This window comes from Scyliorhinus torazame, chromosome 13 (assembly GCF_047496885.1).
Source record: "Scyliorhinus torazame isolate Kashiwa2021f chromosome 13, sScyTor2.1, whole genome shotgun sequence".
NCBI lineage: Eukaryota > Metazoa > Chordata > Chondrichthyes > Carcharhiniformes > Scyliorhinidae > Scyliorhinus > Scyliorhinus torazame.
In genome coordinates, this window is record NC_092719.1 from 223,163,892 (window position 1) to 223,187,882 (window position 23,991).

Below are 23,991 nucleotides of genomic sequence, written 5' to 3' on the forward strand. Positions count from 1 at the left end.
GGAACACCATTGGTAGATATTGTATGTTTCCTATTGGTCAAACTGTATGGTAGCTCCGCCCTGCTAGGTGGGGTATAAGAGCCCGTGCCACCCCAGCAGCCTCCTTTCCCTCCCTGAGCTGCTGGGGGAAACATCTAGCTTATTAAAGCCTTCAGTTGGACTACAACCTCGCTTTAGTGGTCATTGATCGTGCATGGGGGAACTGCCGTTCAGAGTGGTCGGGGGCAGTTTCAGGTACCTGGGTATCCAAGTGGCGAGGGATTGCGACAGGCTACATAAATTGAACTTGGCCCGGCTGGTGGAGCAGATGAAGGAGGATTTCCGGAGATGGGATGCGCTCCCGTTGTCTCTGACGGGCAGAGTCCAATCGGTAAAAACGGGGGTCCTCCCGAGATTCCTGTTTGTTTTCCAGTGCCCCCCCATCTTCACCCCGCGGTCCTTTTTTCAGCGGATCAACAAAATTATTGTGGGCTTTGTGTGGGGGGCAAGACCCGCGAGTGAAGAGGTCAATGCTCGAGCGGAGTCGGGGAGAGGGTGGGCTGGCGCTGCCGAATTTCAGCAATTATTACTGGGTGGCTAACATAGCCATGGTGAGGGGGTGGCTGGTGGGGGGGGGCCGGCGTGGGTGCGCATGGAGGCGGCTTCTTGCAAGGGCATAAGTCTGGGGGCGTCGGTAACAACGCCTTTGCCGTTCCCGTCGGCGCGATACTCCGCCAGTCCAGTGGTGGTGGCTGCCCTGAGAGTCTAGGGGCAGTGGAGGCAGCATGTGGGAGCAGAGGGGGCATCGGTGTGCTCCCCAATCTGCGATAATCACCGGTTTGCCCCGGGGAGGATGGACAGGGGTTCCGAATTTGGCGGAGAGCGGGGATTGAGAGGATGGGGGACTTGTTTATAGAAGGAAGTTTCCCGAGTATGAGGGTGCTGGAGGAGAAGTTTGCATTCACGGGGGGAAATGAATTCCGATATTTACAGGTGTGGGACTTACTGCGGAAGCAGGTTCCAAACTTCCCACTCCTGCCGCTAAGGGGGATTCAGGACAGGGTGGTCTCGAGAGGATGGATAGGGGAGGGGAGCGTCTCGGACATATATAGAGAGCTTATGGGATCGGAGGAGACGCAGACCGAAGAACTGAAGCAAAAGTGGGAGGAGGAGCTGGAGGGAGAGATAGAGGAGGTCCTTTGGACAGATGCATTGGGTAGGGTCAACGCGATCGCGACATGAGCCAGGCTCAGCCTGATCCAATTTAAGGTCGTTCACCAGGCTCACATGACAGTGGCCCGGATGAGCAGGTTCTTTCGGGTGGAGGACAGGTGTGCGAAGTGTGCGGAGAGGCGGGGGGGGGGGGGGGGGGGGCAGCGAACCATGTCCACATGTTCTGGGCATGTACAAAACTGAGGGGATTTTGGCAGGGGTTTGCCAACGCCATGTCCACGGTATTAAATACGAGGGTCACAGTGAGTCCAGAGGTGGCGATTTTCGGAGTACCTCAGCATCCGGGAGTCCGGGAGGAGAAAGAGGCAGATGTTCTGGCCTTTGCTTTCCTGGTAGCCCAGAGGCGGATATTACTAGCATGGAGGGACTCGAAGCCCCCGAAGTCGGAGACCTGGCTATCAGACATGGCGGGCTTCCTCTGCCTGGAGAAAATTAAGTTCGCCATGAGAGGGTCACTGTTAGGGTTCACCCGGAGGTGGCAACCGTTCGTCGACTTCTTCGCAGAGAATTAATCGTCAGCAGAAGGGGGGGGGTGGCGGAGGATAGGCTAGCGTAGAGTAGGGGGGTAAGTAATGGGAGTGGGGGGGCGGTATTTGCACTACGTTAATATTTTCCTTGTTATGTATATTGTTGATTTTGATGCTGTTGCAATGCCAAAGAAATACCTCAATAAAATGTTTATTAAAAAAACAATGAAAAGAGCCGATCACAGAGATACTTGTTTTGCTTATCTTGATCCTTTGTCCAATCTGGGATCATCTAGATTTGCATTACCGTTATTGAGTTCGACAACAGGAATGACTCATCTGGGTCTATCTGTAATCTTCTCCAAGTGGACGAATTAATATTTTAAAATGAAGACAAGGTCAGAGAAGGAGATTTAGTCTAAAACTAAACTCATAAGGATGTTATGGTAACACAATAGCATTATTCTTTCGCAGCCGAGACAGCGCAGTTCACAATTTTTTTAATTCTCATGACAAAAATCATGGGTTATCTTTTCAATTTCTTTGTGTTTTTGCATTGTCCCTGGAACGGCTTCCAAAAGTCAATCCACTGGGATTAAGTTAAAGTTCAACTGAGAAAGGAATTGTCCAGATTAAATACTTTTCTGCCATTTCCCCATTTAATCTCCTCTTCGGACATGTTAGAATTAGACAATATTCCATCAAAGGTTGGCAAACAGAGAGCCCGAGAACACGACTCACCCTGAACAGGGGTTACTATCTTCCGGAGAAACGGAGCGGTGGGGTGGGGGGGGTTTGTGGTTTGACCACAAGGAGAGGTTGACACAGGGCGCGAGCTAATGGGGAAAAAACAGAGTCCCGTTTTGGCCACGTTTCGTGAGGCGATTCCTGGAGACAGCAGCGTGAGAACGACCCTGCTATTAAACAGGGCTCTGGTGATCTGGGGCCTTGGCGAGGAAGGCCTCACTGAGGGTGCAGTTGCATTCATTTCCTGTACTGACGAGCTCAGTGCAGGAAGAGATTGGGGAGCCACCACAGCCCCTAATGCCCCGTTATACCCATTAGGGGGTCCTCAAGCCCCTCTCACTCCACCTCATAAGGGCAGGGCATGCCCAGGCCCGATCCCCAGCATGGGCAACTTGCCATCAGCGCACTGCCAACCTGGCAGTGTCCTGGCCAGCCTGGCAGTGCCAGTGCTTCAAGAAGGCAGCTCACCATCACCTTGTGAAGGGCAACTAGGGATGGGCAATAAATGCCGGCCTGACCAGCGACGCCCACATCCCGTAAATCGCTGAGTAAAGATAAATTTACTCAACCTTTATCCTCAGTCAGTAGTTCAACCCCAGCTGGAACATCCTGCCCCATTCTGGGCTTGAGGAAGCGTCTCAAGCCCTTGGAAAGCTTCCAGGGGATCACCAGACGGATACCAGAGGTGGGGGACTTCAGATGCCTGGAGGGACTGTGGAGGAATAGGTTTGTTGACCTTGGAGAAAAGAATTTTAAGAGGAAATTGAATTGAGATGTTCGAAATGATGAGAGATTCTGCTGGAGTAAATGAGGAGACACTGTCCCCAATCACATGTTTCAGGTGATTGGCAAAAAAGAACGAGGGGAGGTGAGGATCATGGGTAATTTCTTTACACAGCGGGTTATTGTGATCTGAAAGGGTTGAAACAGATTCAATATTAACTTTGGTGGTTGAAAGAAACATGTTTGCAGTGACATCGAAACAGTGTGGATGAGTTGAAAGATCTTTCAGAGAGTCAGCACAGGCAAAATAGAACATAGAACATATAAAACGTATTTGTCCCAGATTAAGAACAAATTAATTTACACCCCCATCATTCTACCGTAATCCATGTACCTATCCAATAGCCGCTTGAATGTCCCTAATGTTTCCGACTCAACTACTTCCACAGGCAGTGCATTCCATTCCCCCACTACTCTCTGGGTAAAGAACCTACCTCTGATATCCCTCCTATATCTTCCACCTTTCACCTTAAATTTATGTTCCCTTGTAATGGTTTGTTCCACCCGGGGAAAAAGTCTCTGACTGTCTACTCTATCTATTCCCCTGATCATCTTATAAACCTCTATCGAGTCGCCCCTCATCCTTCTCCGTTCTAATGAGAAAAGGCCTAGCACCCTCAACCTTTCCTCGTAAGACCTACTCTCCATTCCAGGCAACATCCTGGTAAATCTCCTTTGCACCTTTTCCAAAGCTTCCACATCCTTCCTAAAATGAGGCGACCAGAACTGTACACAGTACTCCAAATGTGGCCTTACCAAAGTTTTGTACAGCTGCATCATCACCTGACGGCTCTTAAATTCAATCCCTCTGTTAATGAACGCGAGCACACCATCGGCCTTCTTCACAGCTCTATCCACTTGAGTGGCAACTTTCAAAGATGTATGAACATAGACCCCAAGATCTCTCTGCTCCTCCACATTGCCAAGAACTCTACCGTTAACCCTGGGGATTAAATGGGGACTATCACCCAGAAAGGAGCAACTCCTCAGGAGATACTGGGGTCAAGGAGACACAAAACCCGTTGAGAAAAGTGTCAACGCCCTTTAATCAGGGCAAAGTGAAAGGGTTTGACTCCTTTTAGATTGAACAATAATTTGCCTCTCTGTTGGATACACAGTCCCTTTGCAAAATAAGTTCAATTCAGTCCCAACCTCTGAACTCTAAACGCCCTCGAGGAGGTGATGGTGCCCGACTCCTTGATCTGCTGCATGGAGAATGTGGGATATTTTTTGGACTGCACCACAGCTGTACCCTGGGCGGCCTTGGTGACCCCACTGACGTCAGGTGGCTGCACAGAGGCCTTGGTTAGTCCGGAAATGATTTGAAAGGGGCCAAGGTCACTGTGGGAGGTCAAAGCTGGCAGGACGAGAAGTGAGGTCTATGATGAGAGAGATGTTTCTGGTGGGTGTGTTCACCGACCAATCCTCCCACTGTAGGTCCTCAGCTGTTAATCCTCAGCATGGTGGATTCTCATACAGGCTGGGTTGTGGGAATTATCATAGATTATCATAGAATTTACAGTGCAGGAGGCCGTTCGGCCCATTGAGTCTGCACCGACTCTTGGAAAGAGCACCCTACCCAAGGTCAACACCTCCACCCTATCCCCATAACCCAGTAACCCCACCCAGCACTAAGGACAATTTTGGACACTAAGGGCAATTTATCATGGCCAATCCACCTAATCTGCACATCTTTGGACTGTGGGAGGAAACCGGAGCACCCGGAGGAAACCCATGCAGACACGGGGAGGATGTGCAGACTCCGCACAGACAGTGACCCAAGCCGGGAATCGAACCTGGGACCCTGGACCTGTGAAGCAATTGTGCTATCCACAATGCTACCGTGCTGCCCGGGAAGGCACATTGCTGGTTTGTTGAGGAGGGCACTGAGTAAAGGCTGGCTTGGGATACAGTAGATCCTGTCCCCTAGCTTGCCTGTTGCAATCTCCTGTGACCGTTACCACCGAGAAGGACAAGGAGGGCAAACACCTGGGAACCCCACCACCTGGAGGTTCCCCTCCAAGTCACTCACCACCCTGACTGGGAAATACATCGCCGTTCCTTCACAATGCATTGAATCCATAGAATCCCTACAGTGCAGAAGGAGGCCATTCAGCCCATCGAGTCCACATCGACCCTCTGAAAGAGCACCCTACCGAGACCCACTCCCCCACCCTATCCCCGTAACCCCACCGAACCTGCACACCCTGGGACTGTCGCTGGGTAAAGTTCCTGGGCCTAACAGCACTGTGGGTGTACCTACACCACACGGACTGCAGCGGTTCGAGGAGGGAGCTCACCCCCACCTTCTCAAGGGCAATTAGGGATGGGCAATAGATGCCGGCCTAGCCAGCGACACACACATCCTGTGAAAATGTAACAGGTAGAGAAAGCTTGTCACCTGAAGCGGCAGGCAGGCCGTCAGTCTAACATAACATGGGAAAGGCAGATGCAGCACTGCCTTGTTGCTGAATTGTGGGCCCAAATGTGTGGAGTGGGATTTGATGTCATGACCTACAGACTCAGTGTGAGAGAGTGAGAGAGAGAGAGAGAGTAACTCACTGAGCTACAGGTCAGACCAAAGCCAGCCCAGCTGAACGGAAATATGGAGAGCGGACATTCGGCACTCTCTTTAGGTTATGCCAAGGAAACTAACACATGCTTTGAGGCATCATGTGCCAGGAATGCTTCAATATGGCGCCACACAATAGGGTATAAATAAATTTATATTAATTGCAGCCAGATTGACTGTGCCATGCCAAGACTTTTCGTAATCCTTTTCAATGACTTGGCATCATCTTCACCTCCTGCAGAGAACGTCCTCGGCTTCATTGAAAGACATTTTCAAAGCAGCGAAGATTAACACGACAGAAATCAATGCTTCATTTTCGCTTAATTGGACTCCCTAAAAAAAAACCCACTTGGATGGAAAGTCAAACAAAAGGAAGTGAGTTGGGGAACTTGTGTTGAGCAAGCCAGAACTCGAGTGGCAGCGTTCTCCCCTGACAGCTTCGCTTTGATGCGATTAGCAAGTTGAGTTTTCATAATTGGTCTCAATTCAGAGAGCGCACGGAATCATTAAGGTGCAGAAGTGGGGGGGGGGGGGTGTTTGGCCCATCGCGTTTGAACGAGCAACTCACCTGGTGCCACTCCCCCCCCCCCCCCCGCCTTCTCGCTGTAACCCTGCACATTCCTCCTGTTCAATAACCATCTCATTCCTTCTTGAATCTGCCTCCTCCACTCTCTTGAGCAGTGGGTTCCAGGGCCAGGTTTTGTGATGATATGCATAAGGCAAGTTTGCGCATAATGGTATGCACGACCTCCGACCACTGGGTGGCATTGCAAGCCCATCACATGACCCTGCGGTCTGGGAGTTGGGAGTTGCTCGTGCTGGGAGATAGATATATTTGCAGTAGTTCCACAATAGTTGACTAGTGTCAATAGGTTATTATTTTATTTATTCTAGTTATCTTAACACACAGTTGTTCTACAATAAATTATTGAAACTAAATGTTCTGTAGGCCATCATTCACTTCGGCCAGTCTACAGAACAGGACAGGGTTCTCCCGCCATTGCGATTCACTTGTCCCGCTCACAGCACCCTCTGCTCGTGGGTTGCCCGGCAGAGTGGGGTGGCGTCAATGGGACATCACTCGCTGCGTGAAAAGGTTTATTTTCCTGTCGCCATCGCTTCTTTTGCCAATGACCTTAAATCTGCGACCTCTGGTTCTCGATCTCCTGCCAGTTTCTCCCTTGTTCCTCTGTCCAGACCCCTCAGCATTTTGAATAGATATTAAAATCTCTGTCAGATCTCACGTTTGAGCCCGTGCGACTCTGGTCGCTGTCTAATGCAGTGATATTAAATTGACGACGTGCAGGGCAGCATGTCACAACTCCCGAGTCAACGTACACTTTGAACTGTGAACGGATTGACATTGATTTACATGGTGTCAACGACACGGCCAGACAGCTCACTGCAATGCTGGTGTTTCCACTCCACACCAGCCTCACTCCCCTAAGTCATCCGCCATAACCCTCCCTTCTCCCTCATCTTTATCGAGCTCCCCCTTAATTGTCTGATACTATTCACCTCAACCACTCCCTGGGGCTGTCAATTCCACACATTCTCACCACTCACTGGATAAGAACATACGAACATAAGAACTAGGAGCAGGAGTTGGCCACCTGGCCCCTCGAGCCTGCTCCGCCATTCAATGAGATCATGGCTGATCTTTTGTGGACTCAGCTCCACTTTCCGGCCCGAACACCATAACCCTTAATCCCTTTATTCTTCAAAAAACTATCTATCTTTATCTTAAAAACATTTAATGAAGGAGCCTCAACTGCTTCACTGGGCAAGGAATTCCATAGATTCACAACCCTTTGGGTGAAGAAGTTCCTCCTAAACTCAGTCCTAAATCTACTTCCCCTTATTTTGAGGCTATGCCCCCTAGTTCTGCTTTCACCCGCCAGTGGAAACAACCTGCCCGCATCTACCCTATTTATTCCCTATATAAGAATATATTCTTCCATATAAGAAACATAATCTTATATGTTTCTATAAGATCCCCCCTCATCCTTCTAAATTCCAACGAGTACAGTCCCAGTCTACTCAACCACTCCTCGTAATCCAACCCCTTCAGCTCTGGGATTAACCTAGTGAATCTCCTCTGCACACCCTCCAGTGCCAGTACGTCCTTTCTCAAGTAAGGAGACCAAAACTGAACACAATACTCCAGGTGTGGCCTCACTAACACCTTATACAATTGCAGCAGAACCTCCCTAGTCTTAAACTCCATCCCTCTAGCAATGAAGGACAGAATTCCATTTGCCTTCTTAATCACCTGTTGCACCTGAAAACCAACTTTTTGCGACTCATGCACGAGCACACCCAGGTCTCTCTGCACAGCAGCATGTTTTAATATTTTATCATTTAAATAATAATCCTTTTTGCTGTTATTCCTACCAAAATGGATAACCTCACATTTGTCAACATTGTATTCCATCTGCCAGACCCTAGCCCATTCACTTAGCCTATCCAAATCCCTCTGCAGACTTCCAGTATCCTCTGCACTTTTTGCTTTACCACTCATCTTCGTGTCGTCTGCAAACTTGGACACATTGCACTTGGTCCCCAACTCCAAATCATCTATGTAAATTGTGAACAATTGTGGGCCCAACACTAATCCCTGAGGGACACCACTAACTACTAAATTCCCGGTTGGATTTGTTAGTGACTATTATATATTGACGGCTCATGGAACACCCCCCCCCCCCCCCCCCCCCCCCCAGCACGTGGAAACATCTTCTCTACATCCATCTTATCAAACCTCATCTCAACATTTCAAAACCTCTATCGGGTCGCCCCCAGCCTTGTCCAATTCTGGAGACATGAAGCCGGACTGTTCACTCTTTCCTGCTGAAGGAAGTGGATCAGGGGCAGGAAGGAGTCTACTCTTTGTTCAGTTAAATGGCTGACCTCCGACATCAAGTCCACTTTCCCACCTTATCCCCAAACCCACTCTCAGGGGCAATTAAGGATGGGTAATGAATGCAGCCCTGCTCGCCACAAAGAACAAAGGACAAAGAAAAGTACAGGAACAGGCCCTTCGGCCATCCAAGCCTGCGCTGACCATGCTGCCCATCCACACTTCCGGGGTCCGTATCCCTCCATTCCCATCCTATTCATGTATTTGTCAAGCTGCCCCTTAAACGTCACTATCGTCCCTGCTTCCACCACCTCCTCCGGCAGCGAGTTCCAGGCACCCACTACCCTCTGTGTAAAAAACTTGCCACACCCGGGCAATAATTTTTTTAATCCCCAAGTGCCCCTTAATCTACCGATCTCAGTCTTAAAAATACTCAAACATTGAGGATCCACAACCTGAGAATTGCAAAAGAGTCAACCCTTGGAGTGAAGAACCTTCTCATCGCCTCAGTCCTGAACAGCAGGTCCCGATCATGGTCCCCAGTTGGAGGCTCTCCAGCCCGGGGGGAAGCAGCTTCTCAGCATTGGTTGTGGTTAAGGATTTTAGACGTTAGACCGATTCTCCAAAGCTCCAGAACACTTCGGCCCGACCGACTCAATCTTTCATCAACGGACAATCACTCTCTTCCCAAGAATCGATCTAGTGAACCTTTGTCCATTTCATCTCATAGTTCTGTTGTCATCTTTGTAAATCTTTTTTGCTCTTTCTGACAGTGCCTTACTATCCTCTTCTGTAATATGGGGAGCAGACCTATCCAGAGGATTCCTGAGTGGCAATGTAAGTAGCAAGTACTCGGTCGGTGTGAATGTGGCCTGTTCTGAACTTGGAGGTCTTCAAACAAGGGACAGACTTACACGTGGAGTTATTTAGCTGTGGGCTAGTGTCTGCTGGATAAAGGGTTATTCAAAATATTTTTTAGCAATTTGAATAGACGGATCCATAAATAACCCCTCCCACAAAACTGCCCATCCTGCGATGCTCATTCAAGTCTGGTCTCACGGTCCCTGTGTTGCCACAATCTCAAAGCTGTTGTACTCCTTACCTCCCTCAGTCTTTCCATTTTCAAGCTCCTTGCCTGCCAAAGTACGACTTCCTCGCTCATCTTAGCCCCCCTCCTGTTGTTTTCAACCTCGCACAGTGAGATGCCAAGCCTTCATCTGGGGCTCTCAATACAACAGGCAGAAAAACCATGACAACTTGCATTTATGTCCTTCCTCAGATGTAACACATGAGGATAGACTAGGGCAGGTGGCCAGAGGCAGCGACATAAGTTTTAAGACAAGCCTAAAAGGGGAGAGACAGGCAGTGAGGACTGGGGGGCAAATACCCACAATGAGGGCCAGGCCATTCCGGGGTGATATCAGGAAGGACTTCTTCACACAAAGGGGAGAGGAAATCTGGAACTTTCTCCCCCCCCCCCCCCAAAAAAAAAAACTGTTGAGGCTGGGGACAAATCGAAAATGTTGAAACTGAGATTGATAATATTTTGTCGGTTAAGGGGATTTCGGATTAAGTAATCCAGGTAGGTAAGTGAAGTTAAGAAACAGATCAATCATGATCTACTCAAGTGACAGTACAGGTTTGGGAGGCTCAATGGTCTTCTCTTGTTCCTATGTTTTGACTCCAATACTGTGAGCAGTGATGTATGTGGAGTTCTTTGTGTTGCTTAATTCAGGACGGTTGGCGCAGTGTTCACAAAGACCACAAAATAGCTTTAACTTGAACAAACCTATAAATTTATTAACACTACTAAACTGGATTCGACATGTACTCCTAAAGAATACACAATTGACTGTTAACATTTAAACTGCACTCATATACAACCAATCTCAATACTGTCATAAACTATGATCTGCTCTTACTCACACTGTCAATACTTCTGCCTGTCTCTAGCTAACTCCTGTACCACTCTCTCCCACAAGGCTTAGCATCAATGCCTTATAGACTTGTATCTGTAGCTCCCTCTAGTGTCTACTCTAGACATTTCATTAACCCTCGCAGTGCCAACAGTTGTGATAATACCACAATGTAGAGGGAGTTGCTATAACCCAGTGGGAAACTGACCACCTTTAGCAATATCACAGGCGGTGGATTTGCTGCGGGCAATCAGCGGGGACTTCCTTATTGCAAAATTGAGGTTCAGGAGGTCAATTATCAGCTGCAAAATGAATGTGTCACCTGCAAATTTCTAGATCCATCTTGAAGAAGAGGAGGTACAAGAGAGGAAAGAGATTGATTAGTTGGCAAAAACAGTGGTAAACAAAATTTCTGGGAGCTGGTAACAGACTTCTGTGTTGCTAGGCTACATTCTGGCCAATCAATGATCCATTGCCTCATAATAGGAGAGGAACGTTGCTGAGGAGAATAGAAGTTTTGTGCTTTAGTTAACCGATTTTTGGCCATCAACAGGACCTTCCAAACCCACAACCCATACCACCGAGAGGGACCATGTTGTAATGTTCTTGTCGGATGGCCTGATTTATACTACAACAACACTTGTAGCTAAAGCTAGAAACAATTTATTAACATTAACTGTGGGCCAACTATATATAAAACAGCAGATGAATAACAGTATGATCGTGCACAAGCAACCTCTCTCTTCCCAACTCTCCAGTCAGTCTGAGGTCACCTGACTCTAACATTCACTTATATTAATGAGACTCCCAGTCAGTCGGTGAATTACAACACGACCAAGATATCATTACACATGTCAGGAAATGCATTGAAACACCAACACCTGCAAGTTTGCCTCGCCTCCTCCCCCCCACCCTCATTATTCAGGTGCCTTTGGATGCTCAGCAGTGGAAATATGGGCACAGAATTTCTCCCCAGTAATATCCAATGAATCTTTGCAAAGTCTCATGCTGTGGAGTTTTGTTTCTACATGAGAATTGTTACAGGCAATTCTAAATCGGTGCCAAAATTGGTTAACAAAGCACAAAAACTTCAATTCTCCTCAGCAACATTCCTCTCCTATTACGAGGCAATGGGTCTTTGATTGGCCTGGGCGTAGCCTAGCAACAAGGGAGTCTGTTACCAGCGTTCGTTCCCAGAAATTTTGTTTACCACTTTTTTGTTCTGCCAAATAATCAGTCAACCTCTTTCCTCTCTCGTACCTAATCTTCTTCACGGTGGAGCTAGCAATCTGAAGGTGCCACACACCTTCCTGACTTGGGAATCTATCGGCCGTTCCTTCGCCAGCTCTGCGTCAAAGTCCCTCCCTAACAGCAGTGTGGGTGTAGCTACATCACATGGGCCGCAGCGGGTTCAAGAAGGCAGCTCACCCACCACAGATAGGAATGGAAAATGATGACGGTTTGATCATGGGAATTAATTTTTTTTAAATAATCATACGACCAATGGAGGAATAAGGGGGAGGGGGCTGAGATAAGAGAGGTGGAAAGAGGCTGATTTGCAGTAAAAACATTGACTGGGCCAAAACAGACAGTTTCTGTGCTGTAAATTCACTGTCATTCCCTGGAAATGTATCGACATGTGAGGGTTCGGGGAGGTGAGAGGAAGATTGAGCAGGGCTGAAGTTGAATTACCAATTCCTAGGTGCTTTGGTAAATCCTCGACTGCCCTGTTTGTCCTTCTCCAAACATCCCACCGCCCCCACTCCACCCCATCCGTCAAAACGCCTGGAGATTCCTGAGGACAACTATCCCAAACTGGTGCTCTTGAATTTCCCAGCAGCCTGTGGAGGCAGGGTTTTGGATGAAGGTCATTAACCCTCCGGGATTGCTCTGGCCGTTTCTGGGAATTGAGGGCTAATCTCCCTCAATATTGCGGCCAGAAAAACTCCCGCGAGACAAACCGTGGTCAAGAAATTCTTTCAATGCCTCTGTTTATGGCTCATGAAAAGGGGAAAGGCGATTTTGACTTTGACAATCAAGAATGATCCAATTGGATAAGGGATGTTCAGTTCACTTTGCAGTTGGGTTGGGCAGCTGAGCAAGGACATGTTAGGCCAGTCTTTTTCAAACTTTTTTTCCGGGGACCCATTTTTACCAACCGGCCAACCTTCGGGACCCAACCCGGCCGACCTTCGCGACCCACGCCGGCCGACCTTCGGGACCCACCCCGGCCGACCTTCGCGACCCACGCCGGCCGACCTTCGGGACCCAACCCGGCCGACCTTCGCGACCCACGCCGGCCGACCTTCGGGACCCACCCCGGCCGACCTTCGCGACCCACGCCGGCTGACCTTCGCGACCCACGCCGGCCGACCTTCGCGACCCACGCCGGCCGACCTTCGCGACCCACGCCGGCCGACCTTCGCGACCCACGCCGGCCGACCTTCGCGACCCAACCCGGCCGACCTTCGCGACCCACACCGGCCGACCTTCGCGACCCACGCCGGCCGACCTTCGCGGCCCACGCCGGCCGACCTTCGCGACCCACGCCGGCCGACCTTCGCGACCCACACCGGCCGACCTTCGCGACCCACGCCGGCCGACCTTCGCGGCCCACGCTGGCCGACCTTCGCGACCCACGCCGGCCGACCTTCGCGACCCACGCCGGCCGACCTTCGTGGCCCACGCCGGCCGACCTGCGCGATCCACCATTTTCGCTTACCTTGTTTGTTGCTGACAAAAATGGAGGAAATGGTTTTGGGTCCCTTTGGCCCCCCGAACTTAAAAAAGAGAGGCTGCGACCAAATTTACAAAATGCGGCCGCACTGCCCATGCATGCCCGACCATCGATGCACATGCACAATGCGGGCAAATTTTTGTTATCTGTTCCTGCCCATTTTGAAGGCCGCTCGCAGCGGCATTATTAAAAGCCGGCTGCTGCAGCTATTGCACGCGGATTTGCGCGATCGGGAGCGCCGCGACTGACAGCTCCGCGACCCTCCCGACACCTGCCCTCCACCCACCCACGGGTCGCACCCCCGAGTTTGGCAATGCCTATGTTAGACCAATGGGGAGAGGGACGGGAGGGGGAGTTGGAGAGAGGCCGTCACATGATGGGACATCGAGTAACATGTCCCGTTGGAGTTGGTAACTTTAACCTGGGCAGCAGACCTCTCGCACAATCCCAGTTTGCTGCCCAATCTACATTGGAGTAACTGTCCGAGACAGATTTCTAGCCAGATGTGTTTTGTCTCCAATTTAACTGCAAGAAAAAAAGTTAGAATACTGGGGTCCTGTCAGACATAAAGGGTGCAATCTAACGGCCGCATCGCACCGGGCACGATGTGTTCATAGAATTGACAGTGCAGAAGGAGGCCATTCAGCCCATCGAGTCTGCACCGGCTCTTAGAAAGAGCACCCCACCCAAGTCCACACCTCCATTCTATCCCCATAACCCAGGAACCCCACCCAACACTAAGGGCAATTTTGGACACTAAGGGCAATTTATCGCGGCCAATCTACCTAACCTGCACATCTTTGGACTGTGGGAGGAAACCGGAGCACCCGGAGGAAACCCACGCAGACACGGGGAGGATGTGCAGACTCCGCACAGGCAGTGACCCAAGCCGGAATCGAACCTGGGACCCTGGAGCTGTGAAGCAATTGTGCTATCCACAATGCTACCGTGCTGCCCATAAATGAATGCAGGAGATGCTGAAATCGGGAACCGCTGGCCCCGATTGGTTTCTGATCTAACCGGCCCGCTCCTGTTGGCGAGATAAAAATCCCGCCATGGCGTGGTGAGAAACCTATAATCACCACTTAAGGCCAATCTCCAACCTATTAACGGGAAGGACCCCCTATCTAACGGCCTCCCGTGATCTAACCGCCTCCCCAACGAGTGGTCACATGGCTGCCGTTCAGTTCTCCGATGTAAAAACATGCAGTAGGCCAGGCAAAATCCTCCCCTCGCCTCACTCCAAGCCAAAGAAGCAGAAGGGCAGCTGCAAGCAGAAACACAGCCCCAGGCATTGCAGTAACAGGCAGGCCTTCCTCCTCTCCCGCACCCTACCCACCTCCCCCCCCCCCCCCCCCCCGCGCGCCCCCCCCCCCCCCCCCCCCCCCCCCCCCATCCCCGCAGCCTCCAGCAGCAGAATCCCAAACAAACGATGGACAGAGCGTGCTGCAGGAGGCTCTGCCTCAACAAGGGGACGGTGCGGCACCTGAGCCGCGTCCTTGCGGATTTGGCACCGCGTGGAGGAGGTAGATATCTGCCCCTGGAGGCCATCAATGTTACTGCTGCCCAGATCATTCCAGGGCTCGAGCGGGGGCTTGGGCGGCATTTCCCAACCAACAGCCCACAAGTACATCGGTAAAGTCACTGGTGCCCTGTTTGCCTGGACAGCTGACTGTTTAAACTTAGACCAGGGGCTGGGCGAGGGCAGAGGGAAACTGCGGGAGAGGGGGGGTTCAGTCTGACAGGGTTCAGGAAAGGGAGTGTACATGGTCCTGGAAGGGGGACTAGGCTTTGGGGAAGGGGGGGCTTTGAGGCAAGGGGGCAAAGATTGAGCTACCAGAACCAACGCAAATCTGGGGGCCATGAGAAGCTCCCGGGTCCTCTTGGTCGGTCAGACCCTGGCCACCCTCCTGTCCTCCATCCCCGGGTCCTCTTGGCCGGTCAGACCCTGACCACCCCCCTGTCCTCCATCCCCGGGTCCACCTGGTCGGTCAGACCCTGGCCACCCCCCTGTCCTCCATCCACCGGGTCCACCTGGTCGGTCAGACCCTGGCCACCCTCCTGTCCTCCATCCCCGGGTCCACCTGGTCGGTCAGACCCTGGCCACCCTCTTGTCCTCCATCCCCGGGTCCACCTGGTCGGTCAGACCCTGGCCACCCCCCTGTCCTCCATCCCCGGGTCCTCCTCGGGCTCGTCCTCCACTCACTCCCCGTCCCCCTCCACCTCAGACGAGGCCACACATTCCTCCTCCTCTTCCAGCATGTCGCCCCTCCTGCTGTGCCAGGTTGTAGAGGACACAACAAACGACTGCAATGCAAGAGACCTTCTGGGGTGTGTACTGCAGAGCACCGCCAGAGCAGTCAGACATCGGAACCCCATCTTTAGCAGCCCGATGCTCCATCCAATGACACCTGGGCTGGCAGCTTGGACCCTCATTGTATCAGCCTCAGAACCCTGCACTGGTGACATCAGCCAGGACCTCAACAGATATCCCCACGAGCCAACCCGTCAGCCTGGGGTGGTCCTCGAAAACCCCAGGAATCTCTGAGTGCCCCCGGATGTATCTGTCATGCGCGGTCCCAGGATAGCGTGCACACAGGTGCATGGTCCTGAGGTGGCATTTAACACGATCCGTACACAACCAGAAGTGGAATTAATTTCTGTTAATGTAGGGCTCTCCCTGATGCCACGGTGCTCTAAGGGTGACATGCATGCCATTGATGGCCCCTTGGACCTGGCATCTCGGCGTTGGCGGTGAATCCTGCAGCCTGGGCACCTTGGTGGGCCTGGTCAAGGTCAAAGTTGATGTAGTTGAATGCTCCCGGATGCAGCTGCGAGCTGACGATTGAGAGATGCCACACAGATCCCCCCTCGAGCCCTGGAATGACCCGGTGGCAGAGAGGTTGAGGGCTGCGGTGACCTACACGGCGACTGGAAGTGGACAACCTCCTCCTTCATGGGGGTGCCTGGTCAACAAAGACATAGCAAAGGTGGCACCCTGTCTCCCTGGTCAGACGCAGTCTTCTGTGGCACACGGTGTTCGACGGTGCAGTGAAGGACCATTGAGACCTGTGCACCCTCATTCGCTCCTCGCTGTATTCCTCTGGTCCCTTCCTCAGCCTGATGGAGGGGCCGGACTTCAGCCTGAACAGAGACTCCCTGTTGCTGAGGTGCAGGCTTCGGCCTGTGTTGGCCTTGACGCCGTCACTAATGTTTGTCTGCCTTGACTGCGGTAATTAGGATAATGACCGTCTCTATTGGTTTGATCCCAATATGTACCTTAGTCTGGGAGGGAGTGGAGAAGAAGAGAGAGAGAGAGAGAGAGACAGTCGTAAGGTCATCCATCCCGGGGCCCTCAACACCTGACCCCCCAACACTGAAAGCCCAGCGCCACCTCGAATATCTGCTGCCCATAGCACATCCTCGCCTCAGCGAGGCCCCTTCATAATCGCCCATCGTCCCTCCCTTCAATTCAGCAGCAAGGGGATTCTCCGTGTGTTCCTGCACGAGGACGCCCACGTGAAGCTTGATGGCTCCTCCCACCAGTGCAATCGTGTGGTGGGTCCTGCAAGGACGTGGCCTCCCCCACGCAACCTGGCCCACCACCCTCAGCCCTGCCATGAGGGATTCTTCCCCTGACCCTGACTAGGAGAGTGTGTGTCCCCCATAACCATCAACTCCCTTGTAAATCAGAAACCTACTCACTCAACCTCGGATCTAGCCAACGGCCCAGTCGCCTCTGTTCCCTGCAAAGGAGAATCTCAAAGACTAACCATCCTCTCTGAGAGAAGAAATTCCGCCTGATCTCCAATTCATTTTCAAACTGTGCCCTCCACTTCTGTATTGCCCCATGAGGGGAGACATTCACTACACATCCCCTTATTCTAAACTCCAATCAGTACAACCCAACCTGCTCAACAATTAATCGTAAGACAAACCCTACTTGGTGCCCACTTGGTACGAGGTACGAGTTACGGAGTGCATCGGAATAGTCAAGTCTCGGGGTAACCAAGCCACGAATGGGGGTTTCAGCTGCAATTGAGCTGAGACAGGGGCAAGGCCGAGCGATGTTACGGAGGTGAACATAGTGGACAACCTCCTCCTTCATGATGGCACGAATGTGTGGTCAGGAGTTCATCTCAGGGTCATATGTGAGAGCAGGTTTGTGAGCAGGCTGGTGTGGTCTGAGGCAGTGGCTAGCGAGAGGGATGGAGTCAGTTCGTGAGAACGGAGCTGGCGGTGGTGTCTAAGGTCAAAGGCTTTGGCCAGCCCAACATTTTGTTGGAGAAGTGTTTTTTCTCAGCCAGTAGGGGCTGGAGACGGTGGAGGGGGTGAGAGAAGAGGTGGTGAGGTAACGCTTAGTGTTGTCAGCGTACATGCGTGTGCGGTGTTGGCTCCCATTCTGGTAAATCCTCTGTGCTCTCTCTTGATAGGATTCTTAAAATGCCACACTAAGTGGAACCCCAATATGTCTATTCCTAGAATGGCAAGTGCCTTAACAACCCTGGCAGTCGGTTTGTGGCCCTTCTGAAGCTCGGAAGGTTGGACAGTGGATTGGCCACTCTCCAAGATTTGCTTCTGGATGGGAGCAAGTCCAAATAATCAGATGGAAAACATGGGAGGGATCAGATCAGAGGGCTCGGTTACCACACACAAATCCCCATATGGGCACGGTATGCGAGGAATGGTACAACTCACACCACAAGTAGAATTAGCCTTCCCCAGAGCAATTTAACAGTTCCATGACGGAGGACAGCATCTGCGTCATAAACAGGACCCCCCCCCCCCCTGAAAGTTAGCCACTGAGTCGCCCAAAATGTTTCTGCTTTTGGCAACAATCCAAACTAAGAGAGGAAGGCACAGCACATGGCAGAGGATTTGGGAGCTTGAATTGAAGTCAATGCGGAGGGTACTATCTGACTCGCCCCCCCATGATGAGGAACTACAGACATCAGTGAATTAACAGACTTCTGGGGCCCAGGTATTTAAATGCTCTCCGGCCAACCCTGTCACCTCCATCCTCTGCAAACTTACCCTCATCCAAAATTCACAGTCTCTCAGCGTAGTCTGTGTTGTAGGTCGACTTGAGTGGGTTTGTGATCGGTTTTCCTTTCGGGGCCTTGTCCGCTTTCTTCCATCTCTGTGGAAACCTGATGGCAGTGTCTACATGTGCGATCTTCCTGCAGGTCCTCTCCACTTTGCGGCGGAAGTTTGCGGAGTCAATGGTAGCCATGCTGTGGAGGTGCCGGCGTTGGACTGGGGTGGGCACAGTACGAAGTCCGACAACACCAGGTTAAAGTCCAACAGGTTTGTTTGGAATCACTAGCTTTCGGAGCGCAGCTCCTTCCTCAGGTGAATGAAGAGGCAGGTTCCACAAACGCGTATCAGAGGCTGGGAATCCCACCGTGAGTAACTCACCTGCTGAACCCAAATCCTGTCCACCTGTCTGGACAGGGGCTGGTTTAGCACAGTGAGCTAAACATCTGGCTTGTAATGCAGAGCAAGGCCAGCAGCGCGGGTTCAATTCCCGGACCGGCCTCCCCGAACAGGCGCTGGACTGTGGCGACTAGGGGCTTTTCACAGTAACTTCATTGAAGCCGACTTGTGACAATAAGCGATTATTATTATTACCTACATGGGCCAAGTCAGGAGTGTGATGGAATACTCTCCACTTGCCTGGATGAGCGCAGCTCCAACAACACTCAGGAAGCTCAACACCATCCAGGACAAAGCAGCCCCGCTTGATTGGCACCCCTTCCACCACCTTAAACATTCACTTGCATCTCCCCCATATTTCACAGTGGCAGCCGTGTGTACCATCTACAAGATTCATTGCAGTAACTCACCAAGGCTCCTCGGACAGCACCTTCCAAACCCACGACCACTACCATCTAGAAGGACAAGAGCAGCAGATACCTGGGAGCCCCACCACCTGGAGGTTCCCCTCCGAGTCACTCACCACCCCGACTGGGAAATATATCGGCCGTTCCTTCACTGTCGCTGGGGCAACATCCTGGAACTCCCTCCCTAACAGCACAGTGGGTGTATCTACACCTCAAGGACTGCGGCGTTTCAAGAAGGCAGCTCACCTCCACCTTCTCAAGGGCAATTCAGGATGGGTAATAAACACTGACCTAGCCAGCGACACACACATCCCATGAATGAATAAATGAAAAGTATAACTATTTACAATGCATGTTCATGTTTTGTTACCGCTACACAACTGGAGCGAGCTGATGAATCTGTGAGTCTGTAAAGTGGAGGGGTCATCTCTGCTACACCCAGATCTTGGAATGTTGACCTTGTCTGGAGGTTTCTGCAATTGTTGATGTTTTCAGTGATCTGAGGGGTTGCTATTCTTGGGTGTAATTCCTGGTTTAATTTGGGATCTTGTCCTGGATATAATCGGACCGTCCGGTGGTTGAGGAACTGAAATGGATCTGATTTGTCCTCAGTAACACCCCACCATTGCACCTGTGTCCCTAACGGTTTCATACGACCTTGGTTCTGAACAGACCCTTGTCACCTCGACTGGTTACCCTGTAGCCTCTGGGGGACCCTCAATGTGAACTTGCTATCCCAACTGTTACCGGGTTGCTGCTGGTATGGTCAAGGGGGAGCTGGAGCGAGTAGAGGTGGTTGGGAAGGGGGTCTGCCGCCGTGGGGAACAGGCCGGGCATGGGGCGCGGGCGCGTGGCTGGCCGAGGAGGAGTTATGGCTAGTCGGCGGGGGAGGGGAGCGGGTAGCCCCCTGATCCGGCTGATAACCTGGAACGTAAGGGGACTGAAAGGGCCGGTTAAGCGGGGCCCGCGTGTTCGCGCACCTGAAGGGGCTGAAGGCGGATGTGGTCATGCTCCAGGAGACACACCTGAAGGTGGCAGACCAGGTAAGATTGAGGAAGGGGTGGGTCGGTCAGGTGTTTCATTCGGGGCTGGATGCCAAAAATCGAGGGGTGGCGAACTTGGTGGGAAAGAGGGTGTCGTTCGAGGCGTCGAGCATTGTAACAGACAATGGCGGCAGGGACGTAATGGTAAGTGGTAAGCTGCAAGGGGAGAGGGTGGTGCTGGTCAACGTGTACGCCCCGAACTGGGACGATGCGGGTTTTATGCGGCGCATGTTGGGTCGGATCCCGGACTTGGAAATGGGGGGCCTGATAATGGGGGGGGGGGGGACTTTAACACGGTGTTGGATCCGGCACTGGATCGCTCCAGGTCTAGGACGGGTAGGAGGCCGGCGGCGGCTAAAGTGCTGAGGGGGTTTATGGACCAGATGGGAGGGGTGGACCCTTGGAGATTTGCAAGGCCGGGGGCTAGGGAATTTTCATTCTTCTCGCACGTTCATAAGGCCTATTCCCGGATCAACTTTTTTGTTACGAGCAGGGCGCTGATTGCGAGAGTAGAGGAGACCTGGAGGCCAACGATAACGGGGAGGTCCGAGTGGGGATGGTCTGGGAGGCGCTGAAGGCAGTGGTTAGGGGAGAGCTGATCTCCATTAGGGCCCACAAGGAGAGGAGAGAGCAGAGGGAGAGGGAGAGGCTGGTGGGGGAGATGGTGAGGGTAGACAGGAGGTACGCGAAGGTGCCGGAGGAGGCACTGTTGAGGGAGAGGCGTAGCCTCCAGGCCGAATTCGACCTGTTGACCACCAGGAAGGCGGAGACGCAGTGGAGAAAGGCCCAGGGGGCGGTCTACGAGTATGGGGAGAAGGCAAGCCGGATGCTGGCGCATCAGCTTCGGAAGCGGGACGCAGCTAGGGAGATCGGGGGAGTTAAGGACAGGGGAGGGAGCGTGGTGCGGAGTGGGATTGGCATCAATGGGGTCTTCAGGGACTTTTATGAGGAACTGTATCGGTCCGAGCCCCTACTGGAGGAGGGAGGAATCGGTCGCTTTCTGGACTAATTGAGGTTCCCGAAGGTGGAGGAGGGACTGGTGGCGGGATTAGGGGCCCCGATTGGGCTGGAGGAGCTGGCCAAAGGGATAGGGAGCACGCAGGCGGGGAAGGCACCGGGGCCGGACGGTTTCCCGGTTGGGTTTTACAAAAAATATGTAGATCTGTTGGGCCCGTTGCTGGTTAGGACCTTCAATGAGACAAGGGAGGGGGTCTTTGCCCCCGACGATGTTCCGGGCACTGATCTCCTTGATCCGGAAGCGGGACAAGGATCCCCTGCAGTGTGGGTCTTACAGGCCGATTTCGTTGTTAAATGTAGTTGCCAAGATGCTGGCGAAGGTCTTAGCCACGAGGATTGAGGATTGTGTGCCGCAGGTCATCGACGAAGACCAGACTGGGTTCGTGAAGGGGAGGCAGTTGAACGCGAATGTGCGGAGGCTCCTGAATATTATTATGATGCCGGCGAGGGAGGGGGAGGTGCAGATGGTGGTGGTGATGGACGCTGAGAAGGCCTTCGGTAGGGTAGAGTGGGGGTACTTGTGGGAGGTGCTGAAGAGGTTCGGGTTTGGGGAGGGGGTTTGTCAGGTGGGTTAGGCTGTTGTACGAGGTCCCGATGGCGAGTGTGGCCACGAACAAGAGTAGGTCTGAATACTTTTGGTTGCATCGAGGGACGAGGCAGGGGTGTCCCCTGTCCCCCCTGCTCTTCGCACTGGCGATTGAACCCCTGGCTATGGCACTGAGGGAGTCGAGGAACTGGAGAGGGTTGGTGCGGGGTGGGGAGGAGCATAGGGTGTCGCTCTATGCGGACGACTTGCTGCTATATGTGGCGGACCCGGTGGGGGGAATGCCGGAGGTAATGGGGATCCTTAGGGAATTCGGGGATTTCTCGGGGTACAAGCTCAACATGGGGAAGAGCGAGTTGTTCGTGGTTCTCCCAGGCGACCAGGAGGGGGTTGGCGAGCTCCCACTAAAAAGGGCGGAGAGGAGCTTCAGATATTTGGGGGTCTAGGTGGCCAGGAGCTGGGGGGCCCTGCATAGACTTAATTTCACGAGGCTGGTGGAGCAAATGGAGGAGGAGTTTAAGAGGTGGGACGTGTTGCCGCTGTCCCTGGCGGGTAGGGTGCAGTCAGTCAAGATGACGGTGCTCCCAGGGTTTTTGTTCCTGTTCCAGTGCCTCCCCATTCTTATCCCGAAGGCCTTCTTTAGGCGGGTCAACAGGAGCATAACGGGGCTTGCGTGGGCGCGAGGGACTCCGAGGGTGAGAAGGGTGTTCCTGGAGCAGAGTAGAGATGGGGGGGGGGGGGCTGGCGCTGCCCAACCTCTGTGGGTACTACTGGGCTGCCAATGCGACGATGGTGCGCAAGTGGGTGATGGAGGGGGAGGGGACGGCATGGAGACGGCGTCTTGTGAGGGTATGAGTCTGGGGGCGTTGACAACAGCACCGCTGCCATTCCCTCCAATGACGTATACCGGTGGTGGCGGCTATCCTCAAAATTTGGGGGCAGTGGAGGCGGCACAGGGGGGAAGTGGGGGCCTCGGTGTGGACCCCAATCCGGGGGAACCACCGGTTTGTCCCAGGGAGAATAGATGGAGGGTTTTCAGGGTGGCACAGGGCAGGGATAAGAAGGTTGGGGGACCTGTTTGTGGACGTGAAGTTCGCGAGCCTGGGTGAGCTGGAGGAGAAGTACGGGCTCCCCCCGGGAAACACCTTTAGGTATCTACAGGTAAGTGGTGGAATTCCCGCTACTGCCGCCACGCATGGTATTCGGGGGGGTGGGTTGGAGACGGGAAGATTTCGGCAACATACCAGGTGATGCAGGAGGAGGAGGAGGCCTCGGTGGAGGAGCTGAAAGGTAAGTGGGAGGAGGAGTTGGGGGAGGAGATCGAAGAGGGGACATGGGCAGATGCCCTAGGGAGGGTGAACTCTTCCTCTTCGTGCGCGAGGCTCAGCCTCAGACAGTTTAAGGTGCTGCACAGGGCACACATGACCGGGACAAGGATGAGCCGGTTATTTGGGGGTGAGGACAGGTGTGTTAGGTGCTCAGGGAGCCCAGCAAATCACACCCATATGTTCTGGGCATGCCCAGCGCTGGAGGAATTTTGGAAGGGCGTAGCGAAGACGGTGTCGAGGGTGGTAGGATCCAGGGTCAAACCCGGGCTGGGGGCTCGCAATATTTGGGGTGGCAGAGGAGCCGGGTGTGCAGGAGGCGAAGAGGCCGGTATTCTGGCCTTTGCGTCCCTGGTAGCCTGATGAAGGATTCTCCTTCAGTGGAAAGATGCGAGGCCCCCCAAGCGTGGAATCCTGGATCAGCGATATGGCGGGGTTCATTAAATTGGAGAGGGTGAAAGTTGCCTTAAGGGGATCGGTGGCAAGGGTTCTTCAGGCGGTGGCAACCGTTCTTAGACTTCCTGGCAGAACGGTAGACAATGGTCAGCAGTAGCAGCAACCCGGGGGGGTGGGTTCTATTTTATTTTTGTTTGTCTATACTGGGGGATCTGAGGGGGTGTATATATTTGCTTTGCTATGTGTTTCGGCGGGTGTTAATTTATTATTTATGTGTAGGGGGAGGGGGCACGGGGTTGTTTTGTATTTATTCTATTGGGTTCCTTTTACATTTTGTTGTTGATATTTTGTGAAAACTTTAATAAAAATGTTTTTTTTTAAGTAAATAAATCGGTAAGAACTGGCGCTCTGGGCATGAACTCTGCTGGTGATGGAGTAGCTGCACTTAAAACTGGCGCTCTCAGGTGTAACGCTGCAATGCGTACATTTTACTTGGTGTGTCTACATTGGACAATTCGAGATTTCACCGTCT

At 52.5% G+C, this 23,991-nt stretch overlaps 1 long non-coding RNA gene across 1 annotated transcript in view; it reads left to right on the plus strand.

Annotated features, from left to right (window-relative positions):
- Positions 1-23,991, plus strand: part of LOC140387764 (uncharacterized) — a 120,910-nt gene that overhangs the window by 63,372 nt on the left and 33,547 nt on the right. The window contains exons 2-3 of the long non-coding RNA XR_011934008.1: positions 9,412-9,475; positions 18,478-18,598. This is a non-coding gene — a long non-coding RNA (uncharacterized lncRNA). The remainder of the gene's footprint in view (positions 1-9,411; positions 9,476-18,477; positions 18,599-23,991) is intronic.